Source organism: Bombus pascuorum, chromosome 2 (genome assembly GCF_905332965.1).
Source record: "Bombus pascuorum chromosome 2, iyBomPasc1.1, whole genome shotgun sequence".
Lineage (NCBI taxonomy): Eukaryota > Metazoa > Arthropoda > Insecta > Hymenoptera > Apidae > Bombus > Bombus pascuorum.
In genome coordinates this window covers 1,183,386-1,199,756 of record NC_083489.1, presented here as the reverse complement: position 1 = coordinate 1,199,756, position 16,371 = coordinate 1,183,386, and the positions used below count along the sequence as shown (strand labels likewise).

The 16,371-nt window shown below is 39.3% G+C and overlaps 1 protein-coding gene across 7 annotated transcripts in view; it reads right to left on the bottom strand.

Annotated features, from left to right (window-relative positions):
* The window catches only part of LOC132916863 (glutamate receptor ionotropic, NMDA 2B), a 337,093-nt gene extending 321,003 nt beyond the window's left edge, over positions 1-16,090 (bottom strand). For 5 of the 7 annotated variants that reach the window (XM_060977242.1, XM_060977246.1, XM_060977248.1 and 2 more), the window contains exon 1: positions 15,866-16,090. The gene's annotated coding sequence lies outside the window, so the exon portion shown is untranslated. The remainder of the gene's footprint in view (positions 1-15,865) is intronic. The other 2 variants (XM_060977243.1, XM_060977244.1) reach the window with 2 other exon arrangements.
* Positions 16,091-16,371: the final 281 nt, after the last annotated feature.

The window sequence follows — 16,371 nt, the reverse complement described above, 5'->3', positions numbered from 1 at the left end:
ATAATTAAATTCTAGTGCATCTACTGTTCGAGCGAAATCGAGCTGCATGAAAATTTCATTACAAGATAAATGTGCACTGCAAAAGTTTATGGAGGTAAAACAACGTATCCTACGTCAAACGTCAGAGTATCTATTAAAATACGTTTGAAAAGAGTATCTCCAACGAGTATCTCCATCGCAAGTTTAACAAGGTTTTTACTTTTACGAATCTATTCATAAAGAGTAGCTATCGAGAGTACTCTTAAATCTTATGTTACAAATAGTAAAACTTTCTTCGAAACATTTGCTTCTATCGATCTAATCAACTTAATAGAGAGTTTTACATTCCACTTCGCACATTTAATTGATATATATACCTTTTTTTTATTGAAGGTTAAATCGCCAGGATATTCGAAGCTACTTTGGGGAAAGGCAGATAAGGCAGTATTTGCAGAGAGAAGGAGGGCAGATAACCAGGATACTGTCGCAAAAAACGAACTGAGAAGAGGAGAGGAAAGAAATTTTTTCTTTTTTGTCGGAGCTAATACCAAGGGTCAGTATATATAATCGCGGGAGAAGTGACCAAGGGATGATTCGAAGCCAAGGGTTGCGTCCCTTTGGGAGACGCCGAAACATTTTCGAGAAAACCGTCGACTGAAATTTTCATAAAGAAAACAGACCACCCTTCGTTGGTGAAAGAAATTTCTTATCTTAAGATTCGATGATAACTCGTTTCGTGAGTAATTTATTTTTATTCGAACGTTTTATAGAAACGTTCGTTCGAACGAAATGAAGAATACGAGACAAAAGCCGAGGGATTATTTTTTAAACATTTTGATAGGTATTAAAAGAGTAGAGATATTCGTTTAATTTCGCTTCACTGTACGGAGAACTTTTTAATAAGAATTTAATATTTTTTTATACACGTAAATAAATAAAGTATGCGAAAAACAAGCTAGAGGATTAAACACGGCTTTTCAAATATTTTTCGAGCGCACTGATTTTCCAGAAGTTCTCGTCGTGCCTGAGGATAGTGGTTGAAAAGTTTGCTGTGCTATTTACGTTTCTACCGTACAACGCCCAAAAACAAAGGAGAAGATAATTAGAATTTAAATCCGAGCAAGCTGTATAATCCATCCCTCGGTAGTAATAATTGCCTTAAAAATAATATTAAAATTTTCCAATAATTTGTTTTTCAATATAAGATAAAACTACTTTTAAACAATTTCTCGTTCAAGAATATATATCTGTGGTTTTAGTCTAGTAATGATAACCTTTCGTAGCTTCCATCAAAAGCCATCCTTTCCACCGTTTTATTTCCATTATTTTCTTTTTTCTTTCTTTCCATCTGTTTCTGATATTTTCCGCAAAAATGACCCGACAAGACCTTGTTAGCCGATATCGAGTCATGGAATGAATTCTCGGTTCGTTCTATCAGAGTTATTTTTATACAGCATCGAATCGAACTTACTACGATCGTTTTACTGCACTTTTACAGCTCACGTTCGAAAATCTTGCCAATACAAATTGATATTGATACTTCTGAATTCGAGCGTGACAAACGTCCTACTTTGACTACTCGACTGCTGCAAAAATATGTGATCGAGTTTGTGAAATCTTAGTAGAAATGGAATTTAATAATTCATTACTGTTCCGATAATCGAGAGGCCACAGGAAAGCAAATATACAGCTTCGGTCGTTTTTCAGCAAATCGAAGATTGTCAGAGGATTTATAATTTTCGTAGTAAAGCGGCGACGAAATTGCAATCTCAATATTGTGATTCAATGAGCTGGATGGTATCAATAATGCACTGAAATTAATCGCCGAGAGGATTAATCAAAGCACAGTTACAATGAAAATTTATTACATGGCGTAACGAAACGCAATTAATTTTATAACGTTCTACTATCCTTTATGTCATCGAGTTTTTGTCGAATGTTTGAACAGCAGCGACGATAAACTGATACGTACATACCAAAAAGTAAGCGCGTTGAAAATTTTATGCATATGTACAGCTGAAATTATCAATTTAAATTGACACAAATCCAGTATACTAAACTATCCAATCATAATTAATTACAACAACAAAAGCTTTGCGCTCCGACTTCGCACGTTACAAATCATTTTTCCACGATCTAACTTTCCAAGCGAAAGTTCTCTCGCAACTTTACCGTATCTCTTAACCCCATCATCGATCACCAAAGAACATCGAGAGTCATTGCTTCTGAAATTAGCATGCCTTCTCACAAAGGTTATCACGCTAGCGGAAACTTTCCTCTTTGATGTTCATCATCGAACGTTTTTTCAAGGCTCGCAAAAACAAAATGGACAGCGGTTCACGACAATCAAGGGAAAATGAAACGTGTTCTCCACGGATGAAGCGAGATTTCTGTGCAAACGGAAACGTACATCGATTTTTTCGTTTGGAACGACGAAGAGACATAGACAGAGAGAGAGAAAGAGAGAGAAAGAGAGGCTCCCAATGGAGTCTCCACTGTTCTGGTATACGTCATAGTGCGAAAGTAGAACTTTTTTTTTATTTTTTCATCTTTTTCTCTTTTTTGCCTTTTTAGAACAAAGGCAAGGGGAAAAGAAGAGGAAAGACGTGTTCCGGAGAGAGGGTAATGACGAGACCTCTGGCAACGCGGAATTATCGTGCACGCGTTATCGACGTTAATTGATCGATCCCGGTCGACTCGGGAGATTAATGAAGCAAAAGCTCGCGTTCGATGCGGTTCGGTGAACGGTGTCACGAAAAGGCCTCGACCATGACACCGGAACTCGACGTCGTTGAATGAAAGAACAGCGTAGGATCGTGTTGCCGGTGACCGCTAATGGCTGGCACTCACCGAATGAAGCACACTTGCCTTTCGTTACAACGCAACTCGTGACTTTGAAGGAGAGTGACTGGTCGTTGATCGTCTTTATTGCTTTTCACCGAATACCTGTGCAATTTGCGACACGGTACAGCGCGGCGCCTGTTAAATTTTTATCGCGCGACTAACGATATCGAGGCAATTAGAATGAAATAGGAAATAGCGTTGAACACCGAACCGTTATGAACACGAAGAATGACAAAAATTGGAAACGGAGAACTCGCGATGAACTAGACAGCTCGTGGAATTTTTCCAAATCTTTACAGTTTTGCAAATTTTCAGATCTTCGTTTCTCCTTTTAAAAACGCTCTTCTCATATTCGATCATACATCTCAGTTTTTTCATACTTTCGCTCTTTATCTTCCACATTCATCGATTAACGATTAGTAGATGTCGTATAATGATATTTTGCTTCAGAGATGGCAGAAAAACACGCGTAACGTTCGACGCATCGCAATTGTAGAAAATACAATAATCCTATATAATTTATTTATTCATGGATATACCGTCGCGAGCAGGAGAGCGCTCTAAAGCCATTTAGTTGCCGCGAGAGCAAGATGCGTGTTGGCAAGTCCAACAAATGGCATTGGCGAATTAATTATTTGTAATTACTTCAAACTCCATATTTTAAAAAAGCGTAGTTACACCGCTGTGAATAGAATTTAATTTTAATGCAAGAATGAAATATCGAAGTTGTAGATAAGAAGGGAAGGAAGTATTTGGATCCCGGACAATTACAGGGTAACACGCGGTCGCGAAAATACGAACGTAATCTATCGCGTGGTCTTGCGTCGGATAAACGACGTCGAATCCGTCCCTGCGAAGTAAAAACGAAATCTTCCGTAATGGTCCACGGAAACTCGAAATGGCTCCCGGTTGGTACGTTTAATTCCAGTTCCGCGCGAAATTAGTATTCACAGGGCGAGCTCTAGTTCCCCGAAGTTATTATCATACGATAGGAACATTCGTATCCCGGACATTGATTTATTAAAGCAACCGATAACCATGAATTAGTTACGCGTAACGCATGGCTCTGCCTCAATTGCTCGACTAATGGGCAAAAGCTCGAAGGAATGCCATTTTTCTGTCTTTTTTTTTTTTTATTTCGTCCGTGACGAAAGTAATAAAACTAGTGAAAAGAATCGATAAAATTATTTTGCCGGAGTAAACCGAGAGGAAATTCTATTTTTGTGTGAAACCACCGACGAAATAGCGAAAAATTGAACCGTTACGTTCGGCTGGAATTTGCACGAGTACCAACGCTGGTAATTTTTTAAATTCCATCGATTGAAATTGTTTCACGAGTGAGATGATCGCCGATATCCATTGCTGGGACACGAGATATTGTTGTTATTCGTTTTAGCGTGTCCATTAATCCGTAATATAAAACAGATAGTTTACGCGAACCGATTTCGGCTATTATTTCCAAAAGAATGATATTAATCACGAAAATCTATTAAACTTTAATATCGTTGCTGTTTTTGACGATCCTGCGTTACAGTAACGCGAAAAGATTGCTTCGTCGATGTATCGAAATAAAGAGTCGTTATTGACCGTCGTATAAATTCTTAATTATCGTTTTCATGGTGGAAACCGAGATACTTTATTGCTGTTAAACCGTGTAGCGGAAGACAATTGCTTCTATCTTCTTTTCTTTTCTTTTTTTTTTTTCTTTTTCTAATTCAAGCGGCGAAGAATGCTCTGGACATCCACGTATAATATCTTTTTACGAAATACGAGAGAGGCATCTGATTTAAGAGAAAAGTTGAAGATATAAAATAGAAGACGTTGGCGCTTTCGAAGAGTTAGAGAACGAGCGAGATATGAAAGTTGGCTTGTCTTTGGTTCAAGCTTTAAAGTGAAAAAGAACATTCTTTGAAACTACTTCGTTCTCTTAATCTATATAATGAGAATATGTAATTTAAAGGGTCGTATCTTAACTATGGCTAAGGGGCTTACATCTTAATTATTTCTTTCGGACGCTAAGAATCTAACAGTGGAAGAAATTTATTGCGAAATTCTATGCAAACAATTTCCAAACTTTTTATTACTTCACTCGATTTCCTATCTTTCGATCTAAAAAGCTTAATTCTGTTTCTTCTAAAAATATACACAGATATAAATTGTCGATAAAAAGAGGAAGAAAACGTAAAAGAATTATCTTTGAAACGACGTTAAATATTATACTAGTGTAAGAAGAATATCATCTTCGTAAAAATAGAGAAGCATAGAAAATAACGGACTGTACTGCGTCTTTGAAATTTGTAAGAAAGTACATAGAATTTGTCCTATATCGTAGACACGGTGTTCAAGTTCATAGGATGTTGTAATCGTCGGGTCTGCCAGCCAACTAGAGCAATTCTATTTTGCTTCGTCGAGGGAGTACAGACTGCTTCCTTCCTTTGATCCTTTTTATATCTAAAGGAAAAACGAGCCAGTTAGGGGAGAAAGCTCGTATTCTAAGCACGTGTTGACCTATTTCCATCGATTAACAATGAGTTATATAGCTCTATAAACCTTCGTACTTTGACGGCAAAATGGCGCATCGACCACGGAACCTTGTCGCGCTGTCTGACAGTGATCGATTAGTATCGAGTGCTGACAGATGATCGCGATGCGCGCTTTGCTAAACAAATTTTTATGCGTCTGAATTTCTCTTCAAAAGATAGAAACGAAGAAACTTTGGTAGGACAATGATCAGACGATCAGTTGCTTTTCTGTTCAGAAATTCCGTCTATATTCGTAAGCAGGTTTTATCAAGATTTTCTATTCATATTTTCTTCGGGATTTTTATAGTTTATCATATACTTTTAAATACTACTTTAACGCAAACACGGAAGAACACTGATCTTCGCTTAGAAATCCCAAACTCGCAAATAATCATACTCGTTTGCTAATTTGTTAACGGGTTAAATAATCAACTGAGTTAACAATGTTAACGACTTCAGATATGATGAGAGGTAACTGAATATATTTCACCCAGGAATGAAAGAAAAAGTAGGATATTTAAATCCTTCAAAAATAATTATTTATACGATGTATGTAAAAAATAAGTAAATAAGTAAATATATGTACAAAAGAATTTCACACTAAAATGCCGCTACATATCGAAAGAGCTCGGATAAAATCTTGAGAAAAAATTCTGAATGCAAAAAGACCTAAAGATATTTTAGTGGAAAGATCTGAAGGCTACGTACGCTTGCTACACGGTGGAACGTTGAAATTCCAGAGTGTAAAATTTCGTCATTCGCGGAACCTGGATTTTCGTGGCATGTGTTCAGAAAGGCTTCTACATGCATCTCAAAGGAACTTCGTAGGGCCAAACGTCATCTGCATACTCGATGTACAAACTGTACTACAAACGAGATAAAAAGACCGACGTTCCTTCGGTGAACGTTCACGCTGCAAATACCGTAACGAGTGTAGCTCAACGAAAAATACTGATTCGATACTACTTGGTTTCTTTGTGCGTCGAGTTTTCTGATCGAAACGATAAATATATTTCCTATGGATGTGAAGTACGAGACACTATGGTAAACAACGATCGAGTTTACTCAATTAATCGATCGAAAGTTACGTGCGTAAAACATTTACATTAGAAATAGCAGCGATCATTTGAGAATAGACGACTCGCCCGTACAATTTGTTTATTCCAATTGTATTGATGTATTAGGTTTCTCATAATAATTAAGGTGCCTGGTCACTATATTCGAGAGAATATATAATTACTTTGTGAATTTATTAAAAGCGAAATAGTCTGCATACTTTCGTAAATAAGTTTCATATATAATAATTTAATATAATTTGATTGAGATATTCTAATCCCTTTTCTAACACAAAGCAGCATATAGAGTCGCGGTGAAAATAAATATTTCGAACATCTGCTTTAAAGTGAACCGCGAGAAAAAGGGTTAAAATCCTCGTAGCCTGACGAGCATTCTTAAAAGCATTGAAACAAATCCACCCACTAAATTCGTTCTTTTCTAAATAACTAAACCAGTAAATAACTAAGCAGTCATCGATAAAAGACGCACGCGTACGTTCGTTCTTCATAGGATAAAATCATTTGCATTGTCATTTACGTCCACCATAAATTAACGAAGTAGCACCGTAAAGCACGTAACTACGCCGAAACTCACAATTGCCTCGTATTAACAACTGCGTCCATCTATATGCCCGAAACATTTGCAAGTACCGACAGTAGTACATACATGGAAAGACCAGGTTCATATCGTAAATTACTCCATAAAATTAATCTGACTTTACCACAAATCAAAACAGCGAACCAGCCAAATTTACCAATCAACCGACGCTCCTTGTCAAGCAAGAAGTTCGCGTAACAGTTCTCTGTTGTGCTCGGTTCAACAGGCCAGCCAGAGCGGTTCGTTGACCCTTCTAATTACGCGCGACCACTTAATCAGCGCCGATAAATCAAGCTCGGAGGAACGAAACACACGCCTCGAGCATCTCGTTGCCACGTGAAAAGCGGTCTGGCAACGCGGAGGAAAAGACGTACCACGTTTAAGGCGTCTACGATCGGACAAAAAGGATCGCGTAATGGAAATAGGTATCGATGAAGTTTAATCGAACCACTGTCCAACAAGCGAGATCGGTATGCACGATAGGTGTGTAAGGGGCTTCAGATATTGGCTGGCGAACGACAGTCGGTTGTTGCATTCAGGAGCGGATTGTTATGGGTTGCTATGAATTGTCGGGTATACGACGGTATCCAAAGTTCATGCATCCGAAGTGAATATGCTTCGTTCCTCTTCTAAAAGTGCGTTTATTTGCTCAAATTATTACACGTAATATACAGTGAAACTAATTCGCACGATGTTAAACGTCAAACAGTAACGTATCAAGAATTAATGCCTCGAAAATTGTCTCGATCACACGCGTTCGTTTGCCTCCTCTGACCGATTCGACGGACGTCATACGCTCAAATTTATTTGGTATATATTCATGTACTACATCGATTATTTGGCAGATAATTGAAATTCATACGTAAATTTCTATGTTAACGAGTCGTGTTTAACGAAACTTCGTTGAAACTTATTGCCACTACCTATCCGCTTATTTTTCTCCCCGACTGTACTTATTTATCGTGAATTATTTCAGCGACGCGCCTGTCGGAAAAACTTCGCGTAGTCATTTTAACGGTTATAAAAATGGCAACTCTCGAGCGAACAGCGTAATTAAGCGCGGTAACGATACCCACAGGCTTATTCGTTTCACCCCTTTGTTCCTGCTCGTGGCCGTCGTGGTTTGGCTCAAGGGGATTTAACTGACAATTTTTACTGTCGCAATGAATGCCTTCGCTCGTCGTACACACGCCCCCGGCATGGCCCTCTCGACGACGAGTTGAACGCTCCACTCTCGTTCAACTTGTTCACAGGCAACCGTGAAAACGGCGGGTTAACTTGTTCTTCTCTGTGTAACTTTCGTATTTACCGAGTGTAAGGAAATAGAGGATGAAAGAAGGGATGTTTGGTCAAAAGATTATAGTCGTTAGCTGATGATTGGTGGTATGTAAGAGAGCAGGAAGAAAGAGAATCGCGATATTTTAGAAAGTTAAGCATTGTTTATGGCGTGTTTTCAGCCATTGGACTAGATAAATTGGTTACCATGATTGTAATGAATCGAAGGGATGTTATAAGTAGGAACGATAGGAACGATGAACGAAAGCATCCAGGTAATTTGTTCTTCTTTCGCTTGGTGATGTTTCATGCAGGAAACAGAAATGTTAATAGCATTGTGGAATTTGTACCTTCGTTTTACAGATACCTAGCTACATCTTCAAATACGTTGAATAGTCATAGCATTTCTCTTTCATTTGAACAATAAAAGTTGCTCTTAAAATTAAGCAAAACGCGAAACATGTACAGATGTCTCTGTCCATTGAAATTCTTTTGTAACTTAATTGTGAAAATTGTCTTTGACGCGAAAGATTTACGATTTATCGCAAACTCGTAATAAAAAGTAATAATACCGAACTATGTTGCAAAAGCACCAGGAAAATTCTAAAACGGTCCGGAAAAAGTTCTAAAAATATGCCTATAAGGTATTATACGCCTACGAGCTTATGAGCTTTCTGTTTCGTTGTAACGCAAGCAAAATCTGAAGTTGGAAGCTCTTCGTTGAACACGACCGTTGCCTATCCGCAAGATGATACTCGTATGTGGACAAAGTAATTTATCTCGCGGTAACCAGCCTTATTCGGATGAATAGTTTCTGCTCATCTCGACCAACTCTACTCCTTTATTTAACGACCAATCTCCTGTGTAATGCACACGTAATGACCACGGTAGGAAAGGTAAAATGTTTCCAAGTGGAAACCGGTCGAGCGAATAACGAGAACGATGTTCGAACGTGCAAATTTCAGAAGACTCGAACGACTGTAAGAATCGTTAATTACTACGAGCACGATCACTCGTGCGCGACGAGCAGATGACAAGGCGAGGTTTCGCGTGTTTCCAAAAAGAACACCAAGCTCGTTGCAACCCTTTCTGCGATGTTTCGTCGCGTCACGACGCCAGACGCGAATAACACACCGTCGTAAATCACCATTAATTTACGCGCGGCGAAAAAACAAATTGGATCGAGAAATTAAAAAGCGTTTGCCGTTTTGCGCGAATAATTATTGCCGGCCTTGTTTGTACCAAACCGTTCGCATTAATCTCTCCGCCTCGGTGGGTCATCGTTATCCAGGCAACGTAAAAGATCCGGAAGAACAAGAATTTACCGCGGGGTATAATTTTACAAAGTGTCGCGACTTTCAGACTCGTTAAATATAACACGGAGAGTGTGACAGAGATTCTTTGGAATCTTGAAAAACATCGATACCGGTGAAATATCTCGAAGATCAGGATTCCAGGTATTCGAGGAATTCGCTTTATTGCCGCAATAAATTGGAGAGTGACGTTGCATCGAAACAGAGGGAAAAACTGTGTGATCGATCAGAGGTGATGGAAGCGTCCGAGCTTTTGAAGAATAGCCCTTTGAGGCGAACAAAAGAGATTCGATGGAAACTTGAGGACACTTTGCCGAAATAAAAGCAATTAATCCCTCGACGATGTTGAAAATATTAATTCTGAATTCTTTTACGCAGCGTTCAGTAGCGTACGGCGTCGCTTGTAACGTTGCAACATGGATTAGCCGACGATGAGTTTCAGCGCGTGCGAAACGTCGAAAACGCGGACCAGCCGTCGACAAATACTTTTTCTATTGCGTCGACGCGCACGTCTATCGTAATATGTGATTTTTCGACCGCGATACCATCTTTTCACCTGTCTATGCAATTTTTATCGCTTGCTAAAATTTCGTTATTTGCGCTACAAAGTTTACGTCTAATTAAACCGGAATTGCGATCACACTATACGTAGTTACTAATTGCAACGTACGTATTCGAGAGAAAGTTCACGTTACACCGAGTAAAACAGGAAATTCCAGCAGAGAATCGAAGTCTGACAACGGTTGATTCGAATGCTCGTTTAACTAAGCGATGCGACGATACGATTGTGCTGTATAATGTAAAACATGTAGTCGGTTTTCATTTATTCGCAACTATTGATACAGATGTAATCGTACGATGTACCAAAAATTGCAAACCGCTACGTATTTTCCATAAAACGGCGAATAAAATATTTTAAGCTTCGATAATCACTTACGTTCCTAATAATTTATCTGAACGATTCGGTATTTTAATTATATTCCGGAAATTATATATTCCTTCGAAATGTTACATATGCTCTGAATTACTGCGGAATTAACAATGCAACCGTTGATAAATCAGCAAACGAAAGCATATTTTAATTCGCCATCGGAACGATGTTTCGATTCTAAAGTTGGAAAATTAATAATCAGATGGAAAAAGCGATAACGGAATTTATCAACGGAGTCTTGGCACGGATCGTTCCCAAGCGTAATTGCCACCTTTTGAACGGTTTCTGGCAAAGATACACGATCGAGTGTCGTGTCACACACGAAGGGAATCGATACCCGATTGTCTCGGCATCCAACGGTTTTCCGATTATAGAAACTGTTATGATCAATCAGTTTTACGTGTTTCGTGTGACGTTAATCCGTTCGTTTCGAGATTCCGCCGGCTGCTTCAACGATTTCGGTCAACGTTTATTTGTACGTGGTGAATTTCGCAAGAACCGCAAGTTCGCAACGGCAATACGATCGTTTCAAATACTGGACCGCGATCATTTGTCCCAGAGATTTGCTCGTTAAATCTCGCGTAAACCAATTTTGCTTGAACATTTCATTGCGCTGGAAGTTTCGCAACGAACATGTCGTTATACCCATAATAGGCGAAATTTTTGGCGCCAACTCGCGGCTTAAATCGCACCACCACCGTAAACCCTTCTTTAACGAGGATTTTGCATTTACCAGATTTTCACGCGCAGATTCATTGTATTATTTTCTTTCAACTATTTGGCCATAGCTTGGCTCCGTATAATTATTCTTTATTTCAAGTAAAACATAACATGTAGCGCTTATATACGATACACACATACTCACGAAAGTAATTAGAATACTAGAAAGTTTTACGAATATGTATCGTGCTTCTTAGACGAAGTCTTTTGAAACTTTATTAGCGTTATAACGAAGAAAGACTAATTACATCGATACAGTTTGAAATAAATTCGAAAATCGTCGCAGAGGTTACGAAACATTTGCTACAAACATATAGTTTGTACAGAATTAGTACACAGCGTGAATAGTATCTTAAGCATATAATTAACGCCAAAGATGGTCTCATTAAACGTCGTAACTTATCGCTAGTAGTATAACGACTGTTCAAATATTTTGATTATTTTTGCACTTGTGAGAAACATCTCGTAATTTCTGATTCTTTTCGCGTTCGTTCCACGTTTTATCGATACGAGCACGATGATCGTGTCTCGTTACGATATTAATGATATTTGAAAATGTTTTCTATAACGTATATAATATGTGTATGTAACGCGTATACCAAGTAAGACGTTAAATCAAGCGAACGGAAGCTCGATGGGAATATGATCATCGGATATCTTCGGCGCATAATGAATGTCGAAATATAAAAGAACGAGATAATAATGCTTCTTGTGGAAAGTAAGAATTAATCTTTTTAACGATGATAGATACGTATGTAGTATATTCGCATAGCTTCGGAAAGATAAGTAAACGTTTGCATAAATGTACGACTTCGTTACCGCGACGAATGAATTATTCGAATCGAATCTTCGTAGTGGAGCAAAGTATTTACAAGAATACTAAATCCTCTTTCATGCTCGAATTACGTGCATCGGACAAAGTTAAATCCCTTGAAATAACAGCTTCGAAATTTTGCTGCTCCGTCCTTTTAGTAAAGAAAAGCAACCTAACCCCTGGCATGTCAAAGTTTCTATAACTGCAGATATTCTCGCAATGTAAGATCTTCGAAAGTTACATAAAACCATCGAAAAAGAAAATCTTCCGAGACAGATACGTGAACAATAAAAAGATGATTCTGGGATCAATTGCGAAAGGAATCCAATTATCTTTTATCAAAATTAAGATGTTAGAATGACGAGAAAGTACTCGCCAATGCGTGAAAATAAAATATTAATTATAATTATGAGAGTAATAATTGATGTAAGACGTACAAACGGCTATGTATAAGGATGAAAAGAAATGGAACGAATTTCAATTTCATCGTCGACGTTCTGTCTTCCGTGAACCACTAATAATATTTAAACGCATCGACGACGGAATGAAACAACGTGGAAGACAGGAGCGACCACTGTCGCGATTCCTGTCACGTATCGCGAAGAAAAGATGCCAGGAAGTATGCGGTACTTGAGTCAATCGGTGGAGATATTTTTTCTACTCGACGAATGATCGTAACGCGACACTTACAGAGCGACACGATCGTATTTCCCTTTCCACGCAGTGTCCGCCCTCCGCTGCTTCTAGGTTTCTCAAAAAGTCAACAGAATCAGCTATGTTCAACATCGCAACATCGAAGTTCGTTCACGTCCCGAGGAGCATCACTCCCGAAATTCGATTCGTTCTTCGCCCACATTTTCGTTTTCGTTTCACGTCTTTGTATCGAGACAAAAGGACACTTCGGTGGTCGAAACTTCTTCTACGAAACTTCGTTTGGAGACTGAGGCTCGGCACGATAGTCTGGATCGTTGGAAAGCAACGAAGCTGTTGACGAAGAATTTAAATTCTACCGCGGAATTCGTCGAAAGAGGAAAATTCGTCGTCGTCACGGTCCTTACACGCGTTTATAATGAACTCTCCGGTTAAACTACGCTTGACGCTTTGACGAAGCTTCGGCTTAATCGTAAACCATTCCCCGGGCTTGTACTAGGATTACACGGTCTCTTGCCCTGTATAGATACAGAGACTGTTTCCTCTTGCGTGCAGCGGAAAATAAATTCGAGGCCGAAGCCACGAAATCGCGTGTAAAGGTGAAATTCGAGGGCTTGGTTCTCCGCTTCGATCCGAGGATTGATCGAAAATCGATGGACTTGGTCTTTAAAGTCTCGTTAATAAAGGAGTTACACGCATGTATCTTGTTGATGTATCGTTGCTCGACTAATCGTACAGATTTGTCCAAGTTTTTGCGCAGATTCTCGCTGAAAGATTATAGTGCTAAAAAGTGTGAATGGACCGAAAATGCGCTGATTTTAGGATGACTCGATCTGTGAGATAATTCGATAACGACTAAAATTTATAATTAACACTATAGATGCCAAATTGGTTTTAAAGTACAGATTGTTGACGATTTGAAAGGTAAAGTAACGTTCCAACTATGTAGTATTGCGGTAACGTTTGCGTTATCTTCCTGCAAAGAATATACTAAAAATGGATACAGGGGTTGATGGAGACGACGAGAAAGACGCGTGTCGACTACGCGAGATAGAAACTTGAGAAAATGAAAAATAAAATACTCTGAAATAATCTGTATGTATGGTGGAAACGGAGAAAAGTAGACTGACAATTTTTCTTTAGACTTTTAGATTAACAGATTTTTCCGTTATGTCTGTTATCTTAAAATCAAAGTCGTCTTGAATCTTATTAGAGCAGTCTAACAATCTGTATCTTTGCGTTGTTGCAAGTTGTACTACGAGCTTATCATTACATGTAATCGATTACATCAAAGTAATGTGGAAATCGAAAACTACGTGGATTGGTGACGATAGAAGACTGAATTTGCATATATACACAAATATGGTACAACGACACACGACATCGACCAATAATCAATATCGTGAAATTAATCCACGAATTATCCGATTGGATCGCGTTATGCCTCGTTCTACGTCGCTTGGTGTAAAACTACATAACAAATTGTTATTATACTTATTTATATTACACCCACGATTAAATTTAATTAATTAATCTTCTTAATAGAAATTTATATACTACGTCAAACAGTATGATAAATCCATTTATGAACAACAGAGTAATCTGATCGCATCAATTACAGAATTTACCTACGTATTCGATACTGCATTCTCGGACAATGAACCGCAATTCGTGGCTATGAATCAGAAAATACAATCAACGATTTAGCATGTAATCGGTTGTAAACTCTACGTGTTTGCTATCTAGTAATCTTCTAAAAGCATGCTAGAGCGCTAGCAATATTATTTCTGTCGATTCTGTCGGTGCAATATTTTATAATTACTTGCTATTAACAAGGAACAATACCATGCTACCAAACTTTCGTAATTTCAACTTTTTGTTCCGATCGCGTTTCTTCGTAGCTGCTGTCACAAAACCGGGTGCGTTTCGTATATACGTAGTTCGAAAGTAAAGCAGAATAAAAACGCTGTTAGTAATAGAATTTTTCCTACAACAAAGAACCAAACTTCCAACTATTTATTTTTCTTCGACGATAAGAAGCGAATAAATTGACTATCAACGTTTTCTCTTCGAGTCGCAAAGATCTTCGAACTTTGTTCTTCGACGGAATGGCAACGACCGCAACGTAAAAAGAACGATCGTACTGAACCGATAAAAAATACGAATTAAAATTAACGAAAGAGAAAAATCGTGAAACTTGTAGTGTATCGCGAATCGGATATTCCATTAGGATTCGAGTTTCAGCCAACTTGAACACTGGAAAATCATTCCGCCGCGTTTTTATCGGCAACCTCGTTCGACCCAGCTACTGGCTACTCCTACTTTTTCCACCAACTCGAATCGACCTTCGCCTCTAATACGACGCGATACGCTATGTATTCACGCGCCATGTAAATGTTTTTACTCGAATGGAATCGCGCAATCCAGACGAGTCTACGTTTCGAGGAGAGTAAAAAGTCGTGTGAAATCGGATACACAGGTAGTTGCGTTTGTAGCGGTAATTGTGCTGCTCTTCAGCATCCTGTTATAAAAGCGGCTATGCGACACCTTTGCAACGCGATACGTTACGAAGCCGAATTCCGATCCTGCTATCTGGCATCGATCAAAACTTGGCGAAAGGCAAACATCCCGTCGAAATGGTATACACGATCGTAAAAAGACAAACAAACAAGGGTTTCTTGTCGAGTCATGAGAATGGAACTCATAAATCTCGACGATCAAGAGGAAAACTTTTCGAATAGCAGAGTGCCAAGGACGAACGCAATCGTCCGTCTCTCTCGCCCTTAAGAATTGATGTTCGACGTCGATCAACGTTTTGCATGCCCCAACTTCGTACTCTATCTAAAATACCGTCAGTTAACCCAGATACGTAGCGCTCGACCGTCAAAAAGCGTTTCGCGGAAGTTCCTGCAAAAACATCTGTCTTCGCAAACGAGAACATCATCGACGTGATCTATCATCGAGGAAACGACAACGTTCAAACATCCACGACGAAATCTCCTCTTTTCGTTTTATACGTTTTACCCTTCGAACATCTTATGACACGCGAAAGCTTGGTTTTCTTTTCGTTCGTTAGGATTGCGAAAGCGACGGTGGAGCAGCTGCGAACAACTGCAACCCTTTGTCAATCACTGAGAGAAATTTCACTCACGAAATCTCGGACACGTACGTTCCATCCACGACGTCCAATTGGAAATAAACGAGGCGTCGGGCTTGTCTGTAGAATTGCACGAACTCTCACTGCAACTTTGAAGATGCACGGGAAAAACGAACGAACGAGCGAAAGTCCCCGAACCACGGAGTCGGGTGTACGCGGATGAACGGAACGAAAGAGGCACCTCGAGGCGCCAGAGGCCAGTCGCGAAACGCGAACCAAACCCAACTGAAGTGCGACGTTTCTGTACCCGCGACCGCGCCCCCGCCATCACCCTCCTACCCCCATTAAAACCACCCGCGCACGCGTTTCGCTCCGGAAGTCGGATGCGGGGTTGCTCGCGTCTTCTTCTCTGAAGGTTGGCCACGATTAGCGCTCGACATTTCACAATTTTCCAAGGAGAAAGTTTAAGGGATCGGGTTGACTCCGTACAGGATATCGTCCGCATTGTTAAAGCGGAGTTTTCGACGATTTAATCGCGCGAATATTGGAAAATTAAATAGTTTAGGTGAATA